The 22,843-nt window shown below is 40.9% G+C and overlaps 1 protein-coding gene across 1 annotated transcript in view; it reads right to left on the bottom strand.

Annotated features, from left to right (window-relative positions):
• The window catches only part of LOC122787586 (2-(3-amino-3-carboxypropyl)histidine synthase subunit 1-like), a 2,760,216-nt gene that overhangs the window by 1,143,906 nt on the left and 1,593,467 nt on the right, over positions 1–22,843 (bottom strand). The gene's annotated exons all lie outside the window — the stretch shown is intronic.

Raw genomic sequence — 22,843 nt, 5'->3', positions numbered from 1 at the left:
AAACACAATTAACGCCTGTGTCACTGTATGTACAAACGGTAAAATCATTGTGGGTGTACTTCCTTTGTTAAACAAAGATATTGTACAGGTTTACAACCCACAGACAGAGTTTTAGTAGCAAAAGGTAAATTGTAAATTCAGAACTGACACGGATTTTGTCAGTCCTGGTTGACAGAATGCCACGAATGGAATTAAGTTCCAGAAGGTAGATTTAAAGTCAGAAATAAAAATTTGCCTGGTGTTGAAATTCTCCTGAAATACAGTCCAACAGATTTCGGCTTATGTGGTGAAGAAAATGATGCCACAGATCTCAATAGACAATTCCGTACATATACAAATACTAATCTTGGGTTTCTAACACAGCCTTTCAGCACATTTCTGCCAAACTGCATGTTAGTTCTAGCTCTAGGAAACAGCTTAAATTCTTTCTTCGTCACAGCCCCCATGTGCATAGTACAGTACAGCAGGAAATATTAGCACTTCATAAAATACTGCTATTTTTGCTTAAGCACATGTGCCTGCCAAAATTACTATTTTTTCGAACCATGGAATTGATGGCATAAATTTAACACTTTGACAGCAGTTTAAAGGGATTGCTCTTGCTTTCTCTGCTAATTTACTGAAAATGAGTTTATATTTTAGCGGTGCTTTAAAAAACTAAAGTGTTGCTTGCACAAGCAGTTGACACAGATTGTGTATACAATATCATTCACATTTATCATTCCACTGGCACTTATCCTTGCCATGTGGCTTCTCTGTAACTCAGCTCACTACTTCAGCCTTTTCTATTTGGAAAGGTAAGGAGTTAAGTTTAAATCAAATGCACCTACGCTCTTGCAGTGCAAGCTTTATTATTACACGATTTCTCAATTCCTTTCCTTTATGCGAGGGCAATGAAGCTCTGCATTTCTCCCACAACATGTTAATACAATTTTTGTAGTTTTACTTTCTGACACAGTGGTATACGGCTGTAGTTCTCCATTTGGCATATTTATTTATTTATCCTTGTTCAACCTACTGGTCCATTTGGTAGGCAGGTAAGTAGGCTGGCCTGATGGACACTTTCAGCCATGACAAGATCAATAGACATAAAACAATGTAAAGTAAGAGTGGATAAATATTAGAATAGATTATGGAATGTACAAAATAATAAGTCTGACTGATATATGCATTATTAGTTTATATGTCCTCTGAGATTTTTACTCCAAATAACTGGGCCTTTTTTTGAAATGGCTAATTTTGAACTACAATAAAGTTAAAGGGAGGTCTTTAAAGTATTAGTGCCGCCACCCCATTCTTGAAATTACAAGCAAAAAGAGTTCCTAGTGAAACAGAGTTAAAACCATAGCAATGGATAGGTAGCTCAATTTTAAAAAGCAGCCTGCCTAGAAGTTGTGCAACAGTTAATACTGCACAGTGAAAAGCAGGGATGCTCCCTTGAGCCAACAGGTTTATAAATCTACAGAAGTGTTTTTTCTTTGGTAGTCAAAATGAAACTAGTCAAATTGTGAAAGCATGGCATGGGAAGTTTGAAACTACAACCCAAAGAGTTGGAATACTGAAAACTGTTGAAAAAAAGATGAATATCATGATATCAGCAACTACATAAGTCATGCAGAAATGAAAAATAAAGGATATGATCTTACCATACTAGATTTACACAGCCAACATCCTTTCTTCATCAAGAAAACTGTGATTCAGGGCCAGTTCATCAGGCTATCTCGAATCATAAGTGACGACGAAACCTTTCGAGCTGAATGAAAGTTCCTCGACCAAATGTTTGTTAACAGACATTACCCACAACAGTTAGTGCATGACATCTTTTGCGAAGTGGCATCACAAAGACACAGTAAACATAAACCTATCCTTAACTATGGTTTTGACAGTAAAAACAATGTGAGCATGGATAAAACTACAGACAGAAGCTGCAGTTTCCCTCTGCCCATCAGCAGAGACATGGTGGCTATCAGGAATGCTATTTGCAGAAATTGGAACATAATTAAGGCTCATGATTCACTTAGCCATGCATTAGGAATGGAGCCTGTTTTCACTTACAAGAAAAAGTACAGTTTTGTACCTACCATAAATGTAGATGTCCGATAGGCATGCATCTGCAGTCCTTACAAATGGGTTGTCCTGTCGTCAGGCAGCCCTTCGGTCGGCCGGATTCCAAAGTCTGGGTCTGGCCTCGGCTGGTGTCGCACTTCACCCGACGTCATAGCTGCAGTTCTTCGGGTATAAAGGCATCAGCCGACGCCATTTTCCTCAGTGTTTCTTGCCCCAGATGCCAGGAGCCCTCTAGGTAGGCTAAATTTGGATAAATGCAAATGGTTCCAAATAGTAGAGAGCAAACAAAAAATAAGCATGTATGTACATATATACAAACAAATACACCATAATAGATTCCCCCAGCTAGCTACAAGATGGGCACATACCCTAGGAGTACCACAGAGGGGAAGGAGGGTGGGTAATCTTGACTGCAGATGCATGCCTATCGGACATCTACATTTATGGTAGGTACAAAACTGTACTATGTCCTTCAAGGATGCATCTGCAGTCCTTACAAATGGGTAGAATACCATAGCCAAACTGGGGGAGGAGGAGAAATAAGATTATGGTGTAGTTAAGATCCCTTGCAAAACAGCAGTGGCAAAACCTGCTCGGGATCTGGAGTATAAAGGTAGATTATAATGCTTGGCAAATGTATGCACGGAGCTCCAAGTAGCAGCCTCTAAAATGTCTTTGGTAGCCACTCCTCGTAGAAAAGCTGTGGTAGTGGCTGTTGCCCTGGTAGAGTGAGGCCTGATGTTTTCTGGAGTTTTCTTCCCATGGTAGGAGTAACAAAATCTAATGCAATTTCCTATCCACTTAGAGATTGTCTGTTTTGAAATTGCTTTTCCTTCCATTCCTGTTGCATATGCTACCAGTAGTTGGTCAGTTTTTCTATTGCCCTTGGTCCTGTCCAGGTAAAAACGTAGTTGTCTATGTACATCCAAGGTATGCAACAGTCTTTCCCCCCTGTTCTGTGGGTTGGGGAAGAATGTAGGTAGATGAATAGCTTGATTTAAAGATACCCTGGAGACCACCTTTGGCATGAAAGTAGGATTTGTTCTCATGGACACTCTATCTTGATGGAAGATCAGGAAGGGCTGTACTGCCATTAATGCCTGCAGCTCAGATACCCTTCTCGCTGAAGTGATTGCAAGCAGGAAAGCAGGTTTTCATGATAAGTATTGTAAGTCTGCTGTTGCTGCTGGCTCGAAAGGAGGGAGTGTCAACTTCTCTAGCACAAAGTTCAAGTCCCATGCTGGCAATGGTGGCTTCCTAGGTGGTTTTACATTTTTAATTCCTCTTAGAAACTGCCTGAGCAGAGGATGTGAGAAGACTGGAGGATCCAAGTTGTATTCTGCTGAAATAGCTGATGCATGAATCTTTATGGAAGAATAGGACAGGCCGTTGTGGAAGAGCTCTGCCAAGTATTCCAGGATGTTGGCTATGTTTACCAGTGACACATTTTCTCCCTTTGCCATACTCCAAATGTGATATCTTTTCCATTTTGCTGAATAATTTTTTCTTGTTGAGGGTCTGCGAGCCTCCAAGATAATGTCTTTAACCCTTTGTGATAAATTAGGGTTATTTGGTCTTATGCAATGTTCCAGGCAGTCAGCTGCAGTGTTTTCAGGTTTGGATGCAGGGTGTTGTAGTTGTTCTGTGTTAACAGTAAGGGAACTAGAGGTAGAGTCCATATTTGTTCCCGAGACATGCTCCTCAGTAATGGGTACCAATGTTGCCTTGGCCAGTCTGGAGCTATCAGGATGATTCTTGGACGGTCCTCTTTGATTTTCAATAGCACCTTGTGCATCAAAAGAAGTGGTGGGAATGCATATGCTGTCAGGTTTTTCCAACTGAAAGATAGGGAGTCCACTTTCCAAGCAAGTGGGTGGTACGTCCTTGTGCAGAATTTCTTCAGTTGGTGATTGCAAGGGGATGCAAATAAGTCTATTTCTGGTAGTCCCCACTTTCTTGTAATGGTTTTGAAGATGTCCGGATGCAGCATCCATTCGTGGGCATCCGTGGTAGTTCTGCTTAGTATGTCTGCTAGAATGTTTTCTTTTCCTGGCACAAATATTGCTTGTAACTGAATGTTGAAGCTCAGGGCCACATTCCAGAGGTCCATTGCCATCCGGCATAGAGGGTACGAATGTGTGCCTCCCTGTTTGTTGATGTACCACATAACTGTGGTGTTGTCTGTCCTTATCAACAGTTGACCTTGTCGAAGAAATGGTCTGAATGTCTGAATTGCCAGTTTTACTGCCAGCATTTCCTTTTGATTTATGTGCAGTTGTAGCTGGTCTTGAGTCCATAAGCCTTGTATGCACTTGTCCAGCATGTGCGCCCCCCAACCGAGGTCTGAGGCGTCCGTTGTGATTGTCTGGCTTGGTTGAGTGCTGTGGAAGGGCAGTCCTTTGTTTGATTGACAGGCCTGAGCCCACCATTGGAATTCTTGTTTCAGGCATGGGATTATTGGAATTTGGGCTTCTAGGCTGTGCTTGTGCTGAGACCATAAATTCCTTAGGTACCACTGTAACTTTCTCATATGCAGTCTGGCATGTGGAACCAATATTATGCAGGATGCCATGAAACCCAAGGCTTGCAGGACTTTTCTTGCTGTTAGCTGGTTCTGCTTTGTTAATGCCAAGAAGTAGAGAGGGAGTTTCTCTTGTTTCTCTACTGTTAGGAATGCCATTTGTTTTGATGTGTCCAGCTCTGCACCCAAAAAGGTTATCCTTTGGGATGGTATCAGCCTTGACTTTTTTATATTGACTGTGTATCCCAGGGCTTGCAGTAGATAAATGACCCTTTTCAAGTCTTCTGTTAGCTTGTTTTTGTTGTCCGCTTGTAACAGGCAGTCGTCCAGGTAAGGGTAGATTTGGATTCCCTGAAGCCTGCAATGAGCAATTACTGATGCCAGGCATTTCGTGAACACTCTGGGCGCAGTAGATAAGCCAAAGGGCAATGCTGAGAATTGATAATGCTCTGATCCTGCAAGAAATCTGAGGTATCTTCTGCAATTTGGTCGTATGGGGATGGTATGCCTCCTTGAGATCTAGAGTTACCAGCCAAGACTCCTTGCCCAACATGGGAAGAAGCTGCTGTAGGGTCAGCATTTTGAATTTTGGGACAATGAGGAATGTGTTTAAAGCGGACAGGTCGAGAATAGGTCTCCATTGGTTTTCTTTTCTTGGTACCAGGAAGAGTCTGGAGTAAAATCCCTGTCCTTGTTCCATAGATGGTACCTTTTCTACAGCTCTCATCCTTAGTAAGTGAGTTATTTGTTTTAGAGCTTCTGTCTTTTGATTTGGAGGTAGGTTTGGCATTCCTCTCTTCCTTGGTAGAGTATGGAAGTGAAACCTGTAACCTTGGTCTATTGTCTGCAAAATCCACTTGTCTGTTGTGATGTAATGCCAGTTTATTGAAAATAAGGCTAGCTTCCCGCCTAAGGGTGCTTCTAGTTGTTCCCTGGTAGGCGGTGCCAGAGTCAAGTCACTGTGATTGTCCTGTAGTAGTGGTGGTGGCTGTATCTGTGGCTGTACCTCGCTGGTTGTTAGCCTGCCACTGACGTCCCCTGTAGGCACCTCTGGATTGACCTCTGCCTCTTGAGCGCCTATTCCTGCCTCTCTGAGCTCTGGAGGTGTCTGGAAAGGACCAATTCTTGGAGGGCCAATTCCTGCTAAACCTTGGAGGTTGGACCTGTAAGAAATCTTTTACTGTTTGGACAGATTTTGCCTTCTCTTCCATCTTCTTCAGCACCTGTTGTGCAGGAGAGCCAAACAAATTGATCTTGTCCATGGGAGCATCTAGTAGCTTTGATTTGACATGGTCTGGTAAGGCCTGCTCTTTTAACCATGCATGTCTTCTGATCACTGTGCCAGTCATGGCTGATCTAAAGGAAGCTTCCAGTGCATCACAGCCGCATTTTAAGGAATGATTACTGACCTGTTGAATGTTATGTACCATTTCCTGAATAGATTTTTTGTCTAATGGTTCATCCGAGGACAGCTTTTTAGTTAACTGGTCTAACATGAATTCTTGATACTGGATCATGTGGAATTGACAGTTCAAGGCCCTAGCTGAAAGAGTAGCAGAAGTGTAAACTTTTTTACCCCATCTCTCTAAGGACCTGGATTCCCTTTCAGAGGGGAGGGGTTTTTTGGTAGAGGTAGCTGCTACAGCCGTAGGACTCTGGGAGATAGTTTCAGGATCTGCAAAAGGAGCCTTATACAAATGATTATGTGTGTCCGGGACCCTGTAGTATCTATCGGGATTAGCAGGGGCCGGAGGTAGTGAATCAGGAGAAGTACAAGCATCATTAAATGCATCATCCACAACAGAGAGAACTGTAGGGATGGCTAAAGGCCTATGCTGTGGTAAATGTAGAAAGGTTCTAAGCCTTTTTCTAGAGTCTGAGAAATCCTGGCCCTGCCACTGAAATTGTTCCCTCATAGCATGCAAGGTTTCCCCAAAGGAAAATTCCTCAGGCGGAGAGGCAGAAGGAATGGACTCTTCAGCATCAGAGTCTTCATAAGGGGAGAAAGGGCCCTCTGGAGGGTTTGAATTATCTGTATCATCAGAGGAGTCATCCTGTAGAAACTGGCTCAGGGGGCTCTGCTCTAGGCCTCTTCTCTGGAGGAGGGTGAGAGGCCCTGTCTGGGTGAGGTTGGGATCCCCGGATCAAAGAAATGAGATCCTCTGCTAGACTAAGCATTTGTGAACTAGAGCTAGGCCTGTGAGAGAGGGTCTTAGCAGGCACAGATTTGGTAGATTTAGCTGCTTTAGCCCTGGCAAAGGCCTTAATCGACATGGCTGCAGGTGGCCTAGCAGCTCCACGTGCAGGGGTTGAAATATCCAAGGGTATAGTATCAGATAATACCTGGGAACCTGCAAGAGCAGGTGGTATTTCAGAAGCCGATTCCACCAGGTTGGAAGAGGCCTCGGTAGGAGGCAAGTTTTCGGCTGAAGGAAGAACCACGAGCTCGGTTTCAGCCGAAACTGAGACACTCGCGGTTGGCTTAACCACGGTTTCGGCCGAAACCACGGACCGCGAGTGTCGGTCCTTTTCCTTGCGCTTTTTAGATATTTGCGTAGTCGGAGGATCCGACGGCATAATGTAAGCAAAATCTGAGCCGAAATACTCCTCAGCAAATTCCGACCGACGTCTAAGCGTCCGTCGGTTAAAAGAAGCACAGGCTAGACAAGCTGCTACGTTGTGGTCTTGGCCTAGACAAGGTAAGCAGTAAGAGTGGAAATCTTTATGAGGTATTTGTTTCCCACAAGTTAAACAGTTATTCACTTTTTCTGACATCGGCTGAGGCAAGAAAGAGTCCCCAATGGGGTACGTAGCTTTTTAGAAGTCTTCGGTAGTAGAAGAAGTATTCGGTAGTAGCAATCTCTGGTTCTGACTGACCGGCACTTGCGAACAGCTTCTGCGCCACGTGGCAAGAAAGACTGAGGAAAATGGCGTCGGCTGATGCCTTTATACCCGAAGAACTGCAGCTATGACGTCGGGTGAAGTGCGACACCAGCTGAGGCCAGACCCAGACTTTGGAATCCGGCCGACCGAAGGGCTGCCTGACGACAGGACAACCCATTTGTAAGGACTGCAGATGCATCCTTGAAGGACATCCACCAACTTGAAAACTTCTTTTGAGAAAAACGATCCCCGTTACTTGCTTAAAGATGTAAATAGCGACAATGCAATAGGTATGTTAAAGTGCAAGAGACGTGTAGTGTGCCCGTTCATTTGTACAGGCCACAATTACAAGTCTGAACACTGCAACTTTCTAATTTCTTTCAAAGGACATTATGATTGCTAGTCCACCATGGTAGTGTATGCAGAGGTCTGCAACACATGTCCCTCATTTTATATAGGGAAAATGATCAGGAAGCTCTCTGACCATGCTAAAGAACATTTAGCAACAATTAGGAATAAAGAAGAGACTAATGCTTTAGGACGACACAGTACTAGATGTCCTAATTTCACTGGCTGGGGACTTTGACACATTTCTTGAATTCAAAGAACTGCTTTGGCAATTGTTTTTAAACGCTGAGACCTCACCGGGTCTCAATGAAAACTTGAATATAAAGTGTGGTTTGTAATGGTTAGCCTGAACCAGCCTAATCACACCCCTTAACCACTGATTAGTTACTGTACATACACAGCTGCGTGTTTCTTAACGTGATAGGCTTAGATTTTGTTAGAAGCATTTTCATAGGGTGTCTACAATGTTAGCAATTTATTAACAATTACATTTTATTCCTACTGTTGTGCACATAATAAAAACCTTGATTGTATAGTTAAACTTTTCATTTTAAGTTTTGATAGCATTAAAGGACGAATGCCCTCAACAACTGCTTTGTCTCAGTGTCGTTTCTCATTTCTTTTGTTACTAAGTTTTTTTGTTTCGTGTGTGTATGTATATGTGTGTGTGTGTATATGTATATGTATAGATATATATATATATATATATATATATATGTATACCCACGGTGGTGGTGCTGCGGTAGCATTGTCACCTTACAGTAAGACGCTGTCCGGTTCGATTCTCAGCTAGAGCATCTTCTGCGTGGAGACATGCGTGAATGGGCGTACCTTCGTTGAAGGTTGTGCGTCAGGCCTGGCAAGCCGGTACGTAAAAATCAACTGCCAATCATTAGCGGACCGGAGTTGCAACTGCCAATCATTAGCGGACCGGAGTTTCAACTGCCAATCATTAGCGGACCGGAGTTCTGCTGTGGCGACCCCTAACCGGGAAAAGCCGAAAGACGCAAAAATATATAATATACACACACATTATATATATATATATATATATATATATATATATATATATATATACACACACACACACATATACAAACATCGATATAAATGTGTCTGCATATATATATATATATATATATATATATATATACACACAGATTATTTATATATATATATATATATATATATATATATATATATATATATATATATATACACACACACACACACACACACACACATACATATATATATACATATAAACTATATAGAAGTACTCAAAATTTGCTCTTCACCTGCATTTTCTTTTTTTTTTTTGGTTTGCTGAAACTCAGCATTTCAAGTGCCAAAGTTTAAGTACAGAACCATTAGACACATCTGTTTCAATTTCATGTCATATGCCCATATCAATGGCACACATATTGTTCATAGGTAGGTACTAGGCTATTGGCCCTAGGGCCTGTACAAGCCTAGCCAAAAAGGTACCCTGGCATTCGCCACCCAAGAAAATTATTTTCCTGTGCCCCTGTCAAGCAGAACCAAAGAAGTGGTCCCTGGGGTGAATTTCCTATTACCCATCCAATCATCAAGATTTTTCTTGAAGAGTGCTAATGAGGAGCTCTGTTTGACATAGATAGGTAGTCTGTTCCAGAGTATGGGAAGTCTCTGGGACAGGAATCTATCCCTCCATCATGTTCTGTTTGTTGTGGTGACAAGGTTTAGGTCCCTAGAGCGTGTAGCTCGGAGGGATTGGGATTTCTTTAAGTGGAGCATGTCCAACAGCTCTGGGTTTGTCATAGCTTTGTATGTTAGGCAGAGATTGCCTCTGAGTAGGCGATATGTGACAGAGTAAAGCTGGAATTTTTTGAGACGGTCTGCTTAAGGCATCTGTTTGAGGCCAGTAATCCTCTTTGTGAGGTATTTTTGCAGCCTTTGCAGTTGTTGTAGATGTCTTGTGAGGTACATACCAAAAGGGGTGTTGTACTCTATAATGGGTCTAATGAGTGATGAGTAGAGGGGAACAATGACCTCTTTTTTTCTGGATGAGAAACCTTTTGTGATGAGGTATGCCAAGTAGAAGGATTTCCTGACCACTGTGGCGATGTGATTATCAAAGGAGAGACTACTGTCCACCTGTGTCCCAAGGTCTCTTATCACACTTTCGGTGTTAAGTAGACTACTGCCTATGTGGTAGTTCATGAGTACAGAGTTTTTACCAAAGGGGATGACAATGCACTTTTTGGCATTGAGCTTGAGACCATGTCTTTGACACCAGGCATCTGTCTCAGTGAGGCCCTTTTGTATGATGTCCACATCGTTAGAAGTTTCGATTATGGCTCCTAGTTTGCAGTCATCTGCAAATTTAGTTAGCCAAAGATCTTCTGTGTTAGCCTGTACTTCCGAGAAGTAGATACGAAACAGGAGAGGACCCAGGACTGAACCCTGTGGTACTCCGTGTGCACTGGTCTGATGTCTGATTTGGAGTCTGCTACTTTCACAGTGTGGGTTCTGTCAGTAAGCCAGTTGGCAACCCATCTTGTGACATAGGGATTTATACCTAGTTTAGTGAGTTTATCTATAATTCCAGAGTGGGGGATGGTGTTGAATGCCTTGCCAAGATCTACATAGGCTGTGTGAACCACCTTACCCTCATCTATGGCTTTGGTGACTACTTCAAAGAAGTCTATCAGGTTTAGGAGACATGATCTGCCTTTTATAAACCCGAACTGTGTGGGGTCCAGAGTTTGGAGATCTCCAATGTCTTTGTTTATGAGTTCCATGATGATACGTTCCATGGCCATGCAGACTAGGCTCGTCAGGCTAATGGGGCGGTAGCTCCCGGGGTCTGTTGTGGACCCCTCCCTTTGTGGAGTGGGATAACTGTCATGGTGCGCCATTCAATGGGCAAAAAGCCTGAGGTGAGGCTATGATTGAACATGGTACTTAGGTGGGGTGCCACTTCGTTCTGTAGTTCATATAGAAGGCTGCCTGGGATGTTGTCAGGTCCCATGGATGCTGTGTTCTTAGCTTTGGAGAGTGAGGTTTTTACCTGTGCAGCCGTGATTACAGGAACTTTGCATTCTTCCGGTATAAAGATGGGCCCTTTAGGGGGTGAGAGGGGGGTAAAGTTAGCACTGAACCTATCTGCCAGGATGTTGGCAATATCAGTTTGTTCTGTATATTTAGTGTCATTGTGCTGCAACTCAGAGCAGATCTGAGTGTTGCCATTGAGATTCTTGACATAGCTATAGAATGCTTTGTGGTTGTCTTTAGAATCGGTGGCAATTTTGTTTTCATAACTAGCTTTGGAGGATTTTATGAGGGATCTCAGCTTCTTACTGAGGCTGACCAGGGAGTTCCTCCAATTGTGGGATTTTACTCTTTTTTGCAACAGTTTCTTTCTTCTGTTGTAGAGTTTGTTTATGGCAGAAGACCACCAGATTGGCTTCCTTTTTTTTTGGAGGATAGCATCTTGGTTCTGTTAGGGATAGCATGATCCATGCACTCGTGTAAGTGTTTATAAAGTGCATTTGTGTAGGATTCAGCAGTCATACCTCTATTGTCCATCTGCATGGGTGTCGTGAAGTTGGCTTTGGAGAAATGTTTTACGGTTGTTTCCCTAATGGGGGAAGTGGTAGCTGGATGTGAATGTCTAGGGTGATTAGCTTGTGGTCGGATCTGACCGAGGAGCTGACCTCTGGTGTGGAACACCGGCCACCCATGTTGGTGATGACCAGGTCTAGGATATTGCTGCCCCTGGTGGGGGTGTGGATAAGTTGATCCAAGGTGTTGGAATTGATGATTTCCAGAAAACGTTGAGCAAAAGAGTTGGTACATGAGTAGATTTCCCAGTTAATGGTAGGGTAGTTGAAATCACCCATTATTAGAGTGTTGGGTTGTACCTTAATAATTTTGACTGTATCAAGAAAAGAGTAATGGGAATCCTGGGGCATGGTGGGGGGTCTGTAGCAAGCTATAGTCTGGATTGCAGTTTTGCCCAGAGTTAGTTGAACTTGAATAATCTCGGATGCATTATGCTGAGCAACTAGCTTGGAGGTGTGGATATCCTTAATGAATATGGACACGCCTCCACCTTTAATGTTTCGGTCCGGGTTTGGTGGCTGAAAGGTGTGGTATGAATTATAGCCTGGTAATGCAGGGGTGCTCTCTGGAGCTTTGAACCAGGTCTCTGTCACTGCACAGATGTCAATGTTCTCCATTTTAAGGAGTGCCTCGAGTGAGTGCATTTTGAGGTTTAGACTTCTAGCATTGAGTAGCATTACCCTCAGATTTTGCTTGCTTGTACCTGTTACGGTGGTGAATTTGTCATTTGAACCTTGCCTAAAAAAGGCACTATAGGGGTGGCAAGAGCCTTTGCCAGTATCCAGAATCCCAAGGGTGACAGGTGCAAGCAGCATGGTCTGTCAATCATGTCATCCCAGGCAGACAGATACTGGATTCCCTTAGAATGACACCAGAAGCTTAGCCAATTGTTAAAGTCAATCATTTTGTCCTTGTACTGTGGTATCATTCTGGGTGATGGCAGAATGCTACTCAGGGCTAGGGTCATACCTGCCTGGGCTACAAGATCGGAGAGCTCCTCCATGTCTCTTTTCATGTAGTCCAGGGAGGTACGTCTCAGGTCATTCACACCAACATGGACAAAGACAGAGTCATATTTGTACTTGTTGTGGAGTGACCTGAGTGTGTGCGTTGTGTGGCGGATCCTGGGACCTGACAGGCAGCTGACAGTAACTTTTTCCTTGTTTAGCCTAGTGAGTGGAACATCAGTGTGCCCGACTATAGAGCCACCTATGACTAGAGTGTTGGGTACGTTATGCCTTATATAGTTGAGTGGCACACTGAGTATGTGGGCTATGTGCCATTTGGGTTGTGTTAGGAGGGTGGAGATTGCTTGCATTTCTGCTTTGGAGGTCTCTGTTGTTTGGGCAGATTTGTACTGAGAGCCTCCGCGAATGGAGGTGTGTGTTTTGTGCTTCTGTGTGTGTGTTTTGGTGGTGTAGGTTTTGAGGGACTATGTGATGAGTGTGGTGCGGTGCAAGTGTTTACCTTCTCCTCTTGACCGTCTAGGCCAGTCTTTGGTGAAGAGAGTTTTGCTTCCAAATTGGTTATATAAGTGCATCTCTCACAGGTCGTAGTGTTGGGTGGTAGGAGGAGAGGGTTGTCTGTGTACATGAGGCAATTGCTGCATTGTCTCAAGATGCCCAGATTCATCAGGTAGACAGGAGAAAACACCAGGAGCTGACCTTTAGGTGTGCCTGAATAGGTGCTTATTTATTAAGTACTAAAAACTGTTTTCCTCTAGACAAGTGAGGAAAGTTGAGTGCTGTAATAATTTGTAACTTAATTAGTGCTTAGAATGAGTTCTAAACAAGTGCTGAGCTCAAAGAAACAGATGAGTGCTAAAACTAAAAAGCTGGCTAGTTGCAAGTGAAATTTTGAAGAACAGACTTTATGGCGCCAGGAATAGTTTAACCCCAGTTAAGTGGAGCTCACAAACAGTTCTGGACACAGCAAATCCCTATCTGGGCAAGACCTGCCACAGGAAAGAGGGGAAGCAAGCTTAGAATTTTTTTTTCCAGTAAAGTGGAAATGGAGAAAGCTGGAACAGAAGTTAATTCAACATTAAGAATCTGAGAGGGTTGGCCTTCACAAATGTTCTCTATTAGATTGAGTGAACTAATGACACTAGACTGGGAGAAGTGTCACAGATCAAATATACAGTATGGGCGGGCAACTGCAAAGCCACCAAGTATAAGAACACACAACACTAGGGAGGGTGGATGTATGGCAGTTCCTAGCTGTAGACACTAAATTAAAGTTTTAAACAGATCAAGGAGCAGACTTGAGAATGCTTTTAACTGTAAATAGACAATTATCAAAAATGCACAGAAAAGCTTAGATAGAGCACTCACAAACAGAAAATACAACTCTCAGTATGAAAAAACAGCAGTTTACACTTAAGTAATGTTAAAACAGTATAAAACAGTACATAAATGCAGTGAAACAATAAAAAAAGCTTTATAACAGTGTAAAATGTAGATCAACTTTATAGCACAATTATAAGCGTTTCAGAAGTGCAGTTCAGTGAAATAAGTGTAAGAAATAACTTATCATGCTCTTGGAATCTTAAGGCATTTCCACTTATGCAATGCAATCCAGTGTGTAGTAAAACTGACAAATCAACGCTGATTTTCCATCAACAGTGATTTACTCTCAAAGCATGAAAAAAGTTTACAGGGGCTTGCCTCCCCCACCCGCATGTGGAAAGCTTCACCCTCATACCCTCCTTAAATTTAGTAACTCCATGGTTACATAACCACAGAGCAGAACAAACAACTTGAAAATGATAATATGTGCAGCTTCATCTACAGTGTTTTACCAGCTGCAGCAGTAAATATGAACAGTTCATATCAGTAATACTCCCCCAGTAACATCAAAAGCAAGATGAAGAAACAATTTTCCACCACAAAGGCAAGTCCATCATATCCTGCATTGTATCCTCTAAACAGCATACAGAAACATGAACACTTCATTAAACTAAAATGCATTAAATATACACAGCTCAGTTGTATACCGCAGTTAATAATACTGCTTTACTGGTACTGGCTGCAACATTACTGCATTCAAACAAAAGGCATACCAATGTCCACTTTATTGGGTCATTAAGACCAATCATTTCCAAGTATGTAGCGCCCTTAAAAACCAAGCAAGCATCAGCCCCAGTGATTACTGTCATGGTTGGTGGCTTGACTTAGTTTGGACTTGGTGATACACAGAGCTTGACTCTATACTTCTTAACCGTCCAGATTTTGGCAGAATGTCCAGATTTTTACCTAATATTTCTGGTCTGCTCTCTAAAAATTGAGGTTTTCTGGCAAATCACTGAGAAGTGAAGTTACTAAATAACAACATACATTTGAGTTTCAGACTTCGCATCCTTCATGAAATACATGCTAATTTAAAACCTGCCAGTCTAGTACATTTCTAAGTTTATACAAGCACTATTTATTTTATTTATTTACTTACATTTGTTTATCAGGAAAATCCAACTGGGCCAGAAGCCTGTTTTCAGCAGAGGCCAGGGGAGAAAAGCTCCACAGAAATATAAGCAAAATACAATAATTAGATAGTACAATAGTATACATATATTAAGATGCAGAATAGACATCATTTAGTTAATCTATACAAAGTATTCAATACTGTTTTCTGGTAGATACAAATTCAAAAAAGAAAATCACACAAACATTTCAGTAAAGATCACTGCCAGAATAATAAAATTAGTACTGTGTTCATATTAAATAGTTATGAACAAATGAAATTTCCTTTATTTTTAATGACTGGTAGTAACACCAAGAAGCAGAAAATGAGGTAAGGAGTGGACAGTATGGTGAGAGAGTTGTACATATCTTGCCAGTCAGGTCTGGCACAGGAGCAATGCCAGTTTTTGGAGAGACATTCAAATAGTAGTAGTTTGAAACTGGTAGATTCAGGTGTGTTTTGGGGGGTATGGGGTATAGAGTTCCATAATTTGGCTATCTGATTTGAAAATAGGGCTTCACCCTGAGTGTTGTTAGCTTTGTTTACTTTGAGAAAGTTTCTGTCTGCAGATCTTAGACTTCGTGGGCATGTGCAGGGAACAAGTTCCTTGAGGGATGGGAAATTGTCAGGATGGAAGATGATATTGTGTGTGAATTTAAGTTGGTAGAGATGGAGAAGGTTAGTTAGCTTCAAACAATTTAATTTATGTAGAGCAATGCAGTGGTGGGTTTGGTGGGGAAGGTTGACTGCAAAGTGGGCTATTTTGTTGTAGCAAGTTTCCAATTTGGTTAAGTTTGATTTTTTTTTAAGTTGGTAAAGAGAGGGAAAGCATAAAGGAGTGTAGAGAGGAGGAAGATTCTGGATATGGCTAGTCTGGTATTGTCAGCGAGGAATGGCTTGCTTCTGCACAGTGAGCCAAGTCCGACATGAACTTTCTTAATTTTGATGGGCATGTGTTGGTCAAATCTGAGTTTGTTGTCAATAGTCAGACAGAGGAGTTTTGTATACTCAGCTGGTTGGATGACTGTGTTGTTTGCTGAGAGAATGATGAACGGAGGGGTGGTAGGTGATTGTTATCTACTGGCAAATAGCATTAACTGTGTCTTTTTGGGGTTGAGGATTAGTTGTGATTTACTTAGATATGTTTCAATATCATTAAAAGCTTGTTGGTTACTATTACTAGGTCTGGTAAGGTATCTGCTGAGCAGATTAAAGATGAATCCCCCTCATAATGAACTACTTTAGCATGTGTTGTGGATGAGGCAAGATCATTAGAGAAAATGGTGAAAAGAAGAGGCCCTATTATGGATCCTTGGAGGACTCTGATTGAGACAGGCAGAAGTGGTGAGAGTTCAGATTTCCACTGTACTGCTTGTTATCTGTCAGAAAGATAGGCTAGGAACCAAGAGAGGGAAGTCTTTGATTCAGTGAGGTAAGAGCATTAAGGAGTTTCTGATGGGAGATGGTGTGAAATGCTTTTGACATGTCTAGGAAGACTGATGCTACTTGCTGGTTTGAATTTCTGAGTTGATTGATGGTGTTAGAGAAATTAATTAGGGCTGTGATGATGCTGTGTTTCGGTCTGAAACTGTATTGGGAGGGAGAGATGACAGAGTTTGTTATTGTAGTAATTGCATGTGTATACATTTTTCCAGAATTTTGACACAGGGCGAAAGGATGACTATGAGTCTGTAGTTGCTTAATTCTGTTGATGTTTTATGTAGAGGGCTGATATAGGAAATTTTCCATAATTTTGGGACATATTGTTTTGCTATAGACCTATTTACCAGAATGGAGATAGGCAGAGCTATGGCATCAGCTGAAAGTTTGAGGTACTCATTGGGGAGCTGGCCAGCTGCTAAGGATGAATGTTTCATTTTTTTCAACATTGTTCTTATAGTGCTAGTTAGGACAGGTTTGAGGTCAAAAGAGTTGGTAGTTTCCACGTTAGGTGGAAGAGATGGTGGGGTGGAATTGTTCCCTGTAACTAAGGAGAGGATGATGTTCATAAAGTAGGTGTTGATTTGTGGAGGCAATGCTTACGCTTTGGTTATCGGTTGTTGGTTCTGGTGTTGTGGCTTTACCTGGGTGGAAGAGTGAGTTAATTGCCTGCTAGAACTTTTTAGGATTGTTTTCATATTTGTTTTGCATAGATGTATAATATGTTTTTGTCTAGTTTGAGTTTTTTTTTGTCTGATTGCAGAGCTGCTGGTATGCTAGCCGGGTTTTATTGTCTTTTGTTTCCTGGTATTGAAACCAGGTTTTGTCCCTTAGTTTTATGGTTTATTTTGATATCCAAGGCAATCTCTTATTTTTAACATGACATGTACAAGTTGGTACTAAGCTATTTAGATTAGCTAGAAATTTGTCACTGAAGTATGTTATGGCCTGGTTGAGTTAGAGATGATAGAGTGGTGTCCAGTTACATTTACTGAGCATGTCTAAGAATGCTTCGCTGAAGAAGTTTTTGGTATTTCGTACAACTTTGTAAACTATGGTTCGGGGGGGGGGGGTGGTTTGAGCTGATGATGGATAAAGTAGGTAGGTCTATGGTCACTTAAATTATTTGGAAAGCATCTAGAGAGATAGTTGTGGGTGCTACTGTTAATAAGTGACCAGTCTAAGATAGATTTCCTTTTGCTATGTTTATCTACTCGAGTGAGAAATTGGATAGTTTGGGAGAAAACATGTAGATTTATGAAGGTAGAGCGGTTATCACCAGTGCAAGTGTTCCAGTCTAAGTTGAAGTAGCCTGTGTTAATGGTTTCATGGATGTAGGCTGAGGCTGTCCATGCCATGAGTTCATCAGTGGCAGTGGGAGTGTTGTTGGGAGGTATGTAAGTGGCTATTATGGTAATAATTTTTCTTTGGGTTGATTCTGAGCCGTGTTACTTGGACTTTAAAGTTGTTGTCATAAGGGCATTTGATGGATAGGTAGTCTATGCTTAGGTTACCTTTGTAGAAGATTGCAACCCCGCCTCCCTTCTTCCTGATCCTGTCTAACCTGTGTATGCAATAGCCTTGTGGGAGTATGCCTGGGTCTCTTATATGGGGTTTTAGCCAAGTTTCTGTTGCTATAAGAATGTCTGGTACATATTGTGTAATGACTGCATGGAAGTCTGTGATTTTGTTAACTAGGCTTCTAAGGTTCGTGTTAAGAATGAGAATGTATGAAGTTTTAATGTGAGGAAGGGCTGTAATGGCAGGGATGATGGTATGTTATACAGTGTGTGCATATTTAAAATATGCCCCTGATTTCAGGCCTTTGCCCTCCCATTATCTTTGGCTTTGTCCAGATTTCTTATGCTTAGAGGTTACGAGGAATGCTTTGACCCTCCTGGCCAATTCACTTTAAAAAATGGTTTAATAAGTAACATAAAATAACTCCTTGAACTGCTGTTTCTGAAATGTTAATTTACTGCACTCTGTTTCTCTGATTTCAATCAAACCTAAATGTGAATGATTAGGCTTTAAATAGCTTGACTACCATCTGATCTTATTTAAACCTATGTACTTTACTGTGAAACAGCTATGTTTTATCAACTGAAACTTTAAATAGTTCTTTATCCAGTTTGTCAAATTTGTACAAAAGCTTCATGGAACAGATTTCTGGATGGACAGTAATATTTCTTGCCTTTTTTAACTTTATGTAATTCCACATTATGTTGGTGTGGCATTAAAGTTTATGAATTTTCTCAATGACTTGTAGCCACATAACACAAATTCTTTGGCTTTCTGTATCCCATGCACCATTGTGTCTACAGTCCCAAGATTTCAGATGTTTCATCTACAAAGCCCCAGCTAGCCAATTTAGTCAATCACAGCTGGAGATCTAGTCAACTTCCTGCAAAAAAACTAAAACCATTGTTTTTTTTTTTTTTTTTTTGCAGTAGGCGAGGCAAGGACCCTGCACCCAACATGTTAAGGACTTCACCTCCACATCCATTTTCTTTGTATACAACTAACTTAAAGGAGAACCACACCCACAGACTCAAAAACATGTTTATTTAATCATGGTTTGGTGTTTCCTTCATTTTAACATCACTCTGAGACTATTTACAGGTTTGTAAATATTGCATATTCAATTTCTGAGTCTGACCATATGGGGTCTAGCATCTTGAAGTGATCCTGATTGTTTAGTCGGCCTCTAGGTATCCCATGATGTAGTTCTTGTCTGTAAAAAATACATTACACAGGCCTCTTTCTACCTAAAACTCTAGTCAGTGCATTGATTTTACATGCATCCACTGCTGTCTTTCAGTCAATTAATTTTAAGTAACATTTCATGCCATTCAATGACTACGTAAAACACAAACAGTGTAAATGCCACAGAACAGACTTTCAAAGTGCTTTTTACTGCTGCTTCTTTTCAGAATGGCTAAATTGCAGTCTTTTGTGAAGCCTGAATTGTACTACTTCGACTCATCTCCCATCCTCCTTCATGCCTAACTTCCCTAGATGTCAAAGTGCTAAGGGTAATTTGAGCCATTACCTGCTGTGACTGACAGTGCACAGCAGGAGACTTGACTCATGTACTGTTTCCTTGTTTTTCTGTATGGATAGGGGAAGGACCAGAGAGCTGTGACATCACAGCATTGGTAGGTTTTTAGGACAGTCGAAGTGATGTCAGTTTGGGGAGGGAACTGGCCAGAAAACTACCTGTATTCATTGGCCTTGATAACATCAATGAATTGGAGACTGCAGCAAGCTTTTCTAGGGCGGAATAATATTTTTTTGAAAGTGAAACCACCACAGTACAGTAAGGTACTTTTCTAGTGGACAGAAAGTCAATTTAAAATATTTTAAATGCTGTATTTTTGTTTATTCATAGCAGGTACTGTAAATAGGGAGAAAAGGGACAGAGAAGTTGAGCTTTTAATAACAGAATCCCATTGTTGCTCTTTAACATCACACAACTATGGTGATACGACCAACATCCTGAAAGGGTGGCAACACTTAAGAGAAATGGTTCTGTCACTGCTCCATTCAAACAATGGAAAGCACTATGGGGGCCAGCAGGGGAAGTAAAACTGATGAGTTCACTGAGTTTATTTTGTCAGTGTTTGGAGAAGCCAGTTTTCGACAGTTAATGTTGTGCATCATTAATTGTAACTTGTACTGTTTTTAAGGTACATCTCGGACACTGTTTATGACATAAAAACTATTTTAAAAATGTTTCTATAGCAAAAGCTGTTATGTGATGGGCTAAAAAAAATTACAAATATATTTGAAAAGGTAAAAGATACAGTTTTGAAAATGTCACATAACTGGCAATTATAGGGACTGGGAATACATATGCATGTTAACAATTTTTTTAGCCTAATCTGACTCTTTGTGACCTCAAGGACTTTATTTATTTAGTTATTTTCACTGTATGCCATACCTCTCAACCCAGAAACATCAAAAATCTGGACAAAGGCCCATGAAAAGTAGGTAGAACCAGCCAAAAATCGGGATGTTAATTAATATAACATTTGCATATATAATTATGTAATCCCATCCACTCCTGTGGAATTGTGGGATACCAATATTCAAATGCAAACTGAATAACAGACAAATATTAAACACACAATATAACCAGTCAAACAACATATATTAAACAAAGTAAGTTAGCTCACAGGACAAAACTCTGAGCTATTAATGAGCTGCTTCCTATGCCCAGGGTACAGGGTTTGATTCTAATCCTTCAAGCTTTGTTTGCCTACTCTGTGACTCTGAGGCCCCAACACGCTGACACCAGCCCTGGAAATAGGTATAGTGAGTAACAACTATTTTACAGTAAACATACAATTACTTTGCCCAACAAGATTCAAAATCTAAATAGGAGAAAAAGATATGGATTTCACTGGAGACTCTTGGTTACTATACGGCACCCTTGCCAACAGCCATGAGGCATATTGTAACATCTACACCATTTCTGGGTGCTGACTTCATTTTTGGCCTGTCCCTCATAAATATTTTTGATTTTCTAGCAAAATCACCGAAGACTGCTGTTAATCAATAACGCCAGTCAGTTTCATCTGTATTTTTAAAAATTGCACACTAATGTAATCATTCAAAAAGTGTTGCTCTATTAACCTTTAAAGTGAATTACGATAACATTCAAAATTGCTCTTAATTTTGAGTTTTGACACCCCCCATTAATTCCAGAATTCCTGAACAAAGTTGAGTTAAGATATTCATGTGTAGAGTAAAAAGAATTAATTTACAAATACTATCACAGTAATAGCAAAAGCATTACAAATAAAGCAGTACTGTAAAGACCAAAACTGTTTTGGGAGGGTGCTTAATAAAGGTTATGAGAGCCACAGCATAAAGCTACTGACACTACAATATAAAGTAGTTAAGCTGACAAAATAATGAATGCATAAAGTTTATGAAAGCTCTGTAACGCATGTAAGACTAGCGACTCTTCACTATCACTCACGTATCAGACAGAAAATATAAACCTCGTCCACTAGTTAAAAATTGCTATACATCAGCTTTATAATTTGGCTCACATTCTACAATACTACACACAGTGCACACAATAGAAAGCTAGAATATGCATAATGAATATGCATAACCATCGCAGCTTACCTACGACTAACTACAAACTTACAGTTTCACAATAACTAAATGGTGGAAGTCCACTGATACCGAGCTACTAGCATGAGAACACTCTACCAGACTACCTCACAAGACTTAATACATTACAAAAATGAGCCACATGTCACTCTGTGAGGTTTATGAATCCAGCCTGCAAATAAAACAGGAAGCTAGCTACTGCAACATTATTCCCATGCATGCACACAGTTTAAAAAGACATTTGTCTTCTGGTAAATTGCAACTGAAAAATTAAATATGCTGGCATGGTTTTCTACTCTTAAAAAAGGCCTAGAAGTGCATGAAACATACCTAACACACAAATCATCTCACCTTGCTGTCAACCTTTCTCTGAATCCTTTGACACTGACCATATGAGCCAGACCAGGACCCAGTGGTAGACAATACTTCATAATCTTCTACACAGGAATGTATTCCATGACAGATGCCTCTACATTACCAAGTCCTCTGTAGGAGACAATTAAATGCAAGAAGAAACCCAAAGGTACCTCCTGAGTCTATGTCACTAGAAGTCTATAGAAGTTCACTTTCTAATTAATGCATATAAACAAACAAACAAACAAACCAGCTTAAAAAAAAAATACTTCAAATATTGGTATCTACCATGCTAGTCCTGGATTGGCTCTTGTTAATGCATGCCGCCTATGTGCTGATTGGTTGGAGTTTCCACACAAACAAAAATTATCTTGGTTTCTGAAAAACAGGAGTGTGCGAGACATGGCACGATTTTAAAGCGGTAAGAGTCTGTGGACTGAGTTTACATTCGCATGGTCCTCCTTAAAGGAGAAGACGCTGCTGGACACCATGGAGTGTTTTTATTTTTCTTTTATAATTCATTGTTGAAGCCTAGTCTTAAGCTGTCTGTAAGCATGGTGACTGCGACTGTGATGGAGGTTTTATCTGTCGCTCACTTTGGGGAGCTGCTTCAGAAAAGCGGCATGTATGTGTCAAAACATAAGGTTAAATTATGGATGAAGGTAGACACACTTTTTGATACTTGACATGTACATGTCTTTACATGGTTAATAGATTTAGGGCTTTGACTGTATTTGCTATCCAGTCTTCAGCTTCACAAAGTGTTATTTTTCTTGCTTACTTTTGCTGATAAAGTAAAGGTGTTTTGTGTTGAAAATAACATTTACAAGATGATTGGGCACCTGTTTGTGATGCCTTAATTGCCCCCAGTCTTAACTGACAATGACTATTAACAAGAATATTTTAACTAAATTTTATTTAATGAGGTGTTTCTTATTTCTTGGGGCCTTTACCGATTTGCCATGAAGTACATGCACTGCATTCTGCAGATGCCAGTGATTTTTTATCTGTTGTCAACAGCCACTGTAGGCAGTAGTG

Source organism: Protopterus annectens, chromosome 13.part0, assembly GCF_019279795.1.
Source record: "Protopterus annectens isolate FY-2018-M chromosome 13.part0, PAN1.0, whole genome shotgun sequence".
Taxonomy (NCBI): domain Eukaryota; kingdom Metazoa; phylum Chordata; order Ceratodontiformes; family Protopteridae; genus Protopterus; species Protopterus annectens.
This window is presented reverse-complemented; position numbering and strand designations above follow the sequence as displayed.